At 28.1% G+C, this 4,197-nt stretch overlaps 1 long non-coding RNA gene across 1 annotated transcript; it reads left to right on the forward strand.

Annotated features, from left to right (window-relative positions):
* The first annotated feature begins 2,531 nt into the window (after nt 1-2,531).
* On the forward strand, nt 2,532-3,219 carry LOC119670020. Its single transcript, XR_005251667.1, has 3 exons — nt 2,532-2,754; nt 2,817-2,874; nt 2,960-3,219. It is a non-coding gene; the product is annotated as an uncharacterized LOC119670020 (long non-coding RNA).
* The last annotated feature ends 978 nt before the right edge of the window (nt 3,220-4,197 follow it).

Consider the following 4,197-nt stretch of genomic DNA (forward strand, 5'->3'; position numbering starts at 1 on the left):
TTATCATTTATGCTTAGAAAATGAAAATGAATAAAAAAAAAACTAATTTTATCAGTACACAATTCAAACCCTTCCAATCAGGCAAATAAAACTGTTGTAAGCGTTAACGCGTACCCCATGCAAATTATATTTTTTGTAGATACTTAGACCCCGCTTATGTCCTGCAGCTATGCGAAGATTACACATGTAAAGGGGTTAAGCATTGCGTACATATGTGCACGGGTAATAACACTGCAGGAATGAATACGTATACAACCAACTAGAATCTGTACAATTTTATGAATCTGCATATTTTATAAAGCACACAGCGCTGGACTCACTCTTGGATTTTCGCTTGATTTTGTCTGAAAGTTAAATTCCTAATCATAGCCGAAGATAGAATGAATTTATGGGGAGTGAGTGAATGTCTATTCAAATGATTTTCAAATTCTTTTGGACTAGTTACAATGAATTTGTAACACAAACAATTGTGTTACTATTCACTGAGTTTACTTGTGTCTCATAAAAAAGGGACACGGATGTGTGATGTTTTGTCGGTTAATTTACTTTCTTGTGCGAACGAAAGTGAAAAAAATCGCAAAATAGTGTTAAAAAGGATACTTTTTTTTTTTACAAAAATTTTGGGTACACTTTAAACATATTATATCTTTTCTTTAAATTAAAGAGAAAGTAATTTTTAAACTGAAAATATTGATTTATGTGCTACTTATATATAACGGAAAGGTCAGTGTCGCAATTATTATATATTATGCATTAAGAAAATTATATTCTTTAAATAAGAATTATAAAAAATTTAAAAATATTGGTTAACGTGCAATAACATTAGCGATCAGAAACAAATAAAAGAGGAATAGAGCTCCCATTGAGGTTAAATAGTGTTAGATTAGGTTAGCTCAAAGTGGCAGCCTTGCACACCAAATCTAAATAGTGTTAGAGATCAGTATATTTTTGTGAGAGATTTAAATACAGTTTATACTTCCATAACTCGAACTACTGTTACAGAAGTTCTGTAACTCGAATTTACTATAACTTGAACTTTCTATAACTCGAACTAAGTAGAGTGGAACAGGGTTCAGAGAGCAACTTACATACAATTATAAAAAAATCTTTAACTCGAAGTCTCCATAAATCGAACCTTTTCTTTGCAAAATGGTATATCTTTTCTTAAGGAACATCAAATGAGTAAATCTTCTCATTATAGGACGAAGTAAAAGTACATTCATTTCTTATATATATTAATGTATTGTTGTATTGTAATTATAAGATTTTTGAAGCAAAACAAATAAAACCTATGAAAGTATTTACCTCACTGACAGTTATTTACCTCAATATCTCGGTTTTCAAGTGGAAGTGACTTTAAAAAAGATTACATTTTATAATGAAAGATTATATTTATAATCAAAGCACTGGGAGTTTTGAAGAGAAAAGTTCTTCCTAAGATCTTTGGTCCTCTACAAGTTACCGACGATTATCACATCCTTATGCACCAAGAGCTTTGCGAGTTTTATCTCGATTTTGATATTATTTAGCAAATCAACATCAGTGGTTATGCTAGTTTGGTCATGTCGTGAGAACAGTTGACGATGGTCCAGTGAAAAATGTATTTGAGTAGCAGTTTGAGGAAGGAGGAGCAAAAGAAGACCGTGTATCCGATGTAGTGATCAAGTTGAGGAAGTACTAACTGCACTTGATATACGAGACTGGAAAAGGGGTGCACGTAGCGGAAGCGCCTGGAGAGACATTTTGTGTCAAGCTGAGACCCGGAAACCAGTAGTTATGACCATTTATGTAAGTAAGAAAGTATATTCTGTGAAAAACATTTATATTAACGCAATCTTAAGTTTTAGCTTTCGAATTATTTATTTGACAAAATAATTAATGTACCAATTGATGAGTAGTGGTATACCTTTGGTTATAAACAACTTGATAATCTCTAAATATGGTTTTAATAATCTTCTTTCTTTTCATTCAAGAACCTTTACGTTGCTTTTCAGAAAGTTGATTGACTGAATAAAAATTGTACAAACATGATTATAATAAATCGTTGTAAATAATGATATTAAATTAATTTTGTGAATTCTCAATATATACAAAACCTAATTTTATTCCATTTTGATTATTGTATTGATTTCAATACTTCATTTAAAAGTTATTAAAGCTTTTATTTTATATAAATTTGCACATGTAAAAATTTTTTGACATTTTTTTTTTTCATATTTTGACATTTATTATAAAAAATATCAAGAGTTTAAAGCGTACTGCATGTGATTATAAATAAAAACTTGGCAAAATTTATTATAAGGATCAATTATATAACTCATAATTACGCGTAAATGGATTTAGTAACTCTCTAAATTTAAAATGTATTAAAATATTGCTCTAAGAAGTACTTATTATAGGATATGGTATGTAATAAAAATTTTAATTCAATTAAAGTTGGCCTAGATTTTCAAAAAAAATTGATATCCCTAAATAAAAATTTGTTCAGTTCAGTTAAAATATATTTCTACGTTTTCCCCTCACAAAAAACATACTAAATTCAAAATTCAAAATTGAAAATAAATTAAAAATGTTTTGGCTAATATATTGTTCGGATTATTTACAGAATACAGTTAATTAATAAGTCCACTTCAAATAATAAAATGAACTTGAAGAATTAATATCAAAGACAAATATGGTGTAATATATAAATCTCGCTCCCTCTATAATTTTAAAAATTATAGATGAAAATAAAAAATCTATTATAAAACTTTTGTAAGTATGAATTATTTTCCTATTTTTATAAAATATATATTTATAATATTACATTTGAATAGATTTAAATATTGAAGAGTACCCGAAGAGAACAATATGGTAAAATTCGCTTAGAGAAAGGTATTTTTTTTATAAAATATATATTTATAATATTATTGCATTATTATTGTTGTTGTTGTTGTAACCCGCCGGGACCTGAAAGCAGATAACATGAAAGGATTACAAGACGAATACATGGGATAAGGAATGGAAAAGGTGGGAGTGTGGGGATGAGGGAAAGGGGAGGGGTGGGAGTAATTTGAAACTAACCAGGATCCAGTCGAAGAAACCTAGCCACTTCAAGGGGACGAGTCCAAAGGTCGATTGGACTTAAATTGGTGTGTGCATTATAGCATTATTAATTTTAAACAGTTGAATTGAAAACCACCTGAGGAAAAAACACTGCATGAAGATGATGAATTTAGATCCAGGTATTTATGCCAATTATATGATAAAAATTTTGCATTTAATTTTAAAATAAGTTTAGGAATACCAAAAAAAAAAAAAAATTTGTCAAATGTCAAATAAAAAAAAATTTTAATGTCAATTTTTTTTTGATGAAAGTGACGCTTCTTATGACGAAATGAAACTATTTAAATGTTAGAGGGATTCCAATAGAAATGAAAAGATAAAATTTTTAGTTAATTTATTGAAATTTGGCTGACTATACAACGCTATTTTGAATATTGCGAATAAATTAACTAAAATTTTTGGCGTTGTATTTTCATTTCTATTCGAACCCTTTTAACTTTTAAATAGTTTCTTTTCGTCATAAAGCGCTTCACTTTAGTCAAAAAAAAAAATTGACATTTGCATTTTTTTTTTATTTGACATTTCATAAAATTTTTTTTTTGTTTGTTTTTTCTAAATTTATTTTAAAATCGATTTTACTTCACATCATTGATCAAAGTTGTTCTAGAGACAATCTATCTAACACTTATCAACCATCATCCAACTCATTATTGTTTACAAGTAGATTATTAAACCATTCAACTATGAGTGCTTATGATTAACACTTCATACAGCAACTCCAAATACTAGCTACTAAAATAATCTTTGCATATTTTGCGGCCATAAATTAAGCCAACTCACACTCCTCCCCCTTCTTCGCTCAAAAGTGCGAAAACCACACACGCATACAATTTAAAGTTTAACTTCTCACTAACGCTATAGTTTTCATGGTATTTTTATACGCATTTTCAAAATTATTGATCCAATTCAATTTTATATGTAAATTTTCTAAATTTACATTATTATAGGCGTAAAAAATCATACACACATATACACACACACACATAAGCATAAATATATCTATACGTCTCTGTATATAAATTTATTTGTTGATTTATTTATATGAGCTTATGTGATATTGAACGTATTCATATAATATATATATATATATAT

This window comes from Teleopsis dalmanni, chromosome 1 (assembly GCF_002237135.1).
Source record: "Teleopsis dalmanni isolate 2A chromosome 1, ASM223713v2, whole genome shotgun sequence".
Classification (NCBI taxonomy): Eukaryota; Metazoa; Arthropoda; class Insecta; order Diptera; family Diopsidae; genus Teleopsis; species Teleopsis dalmanni.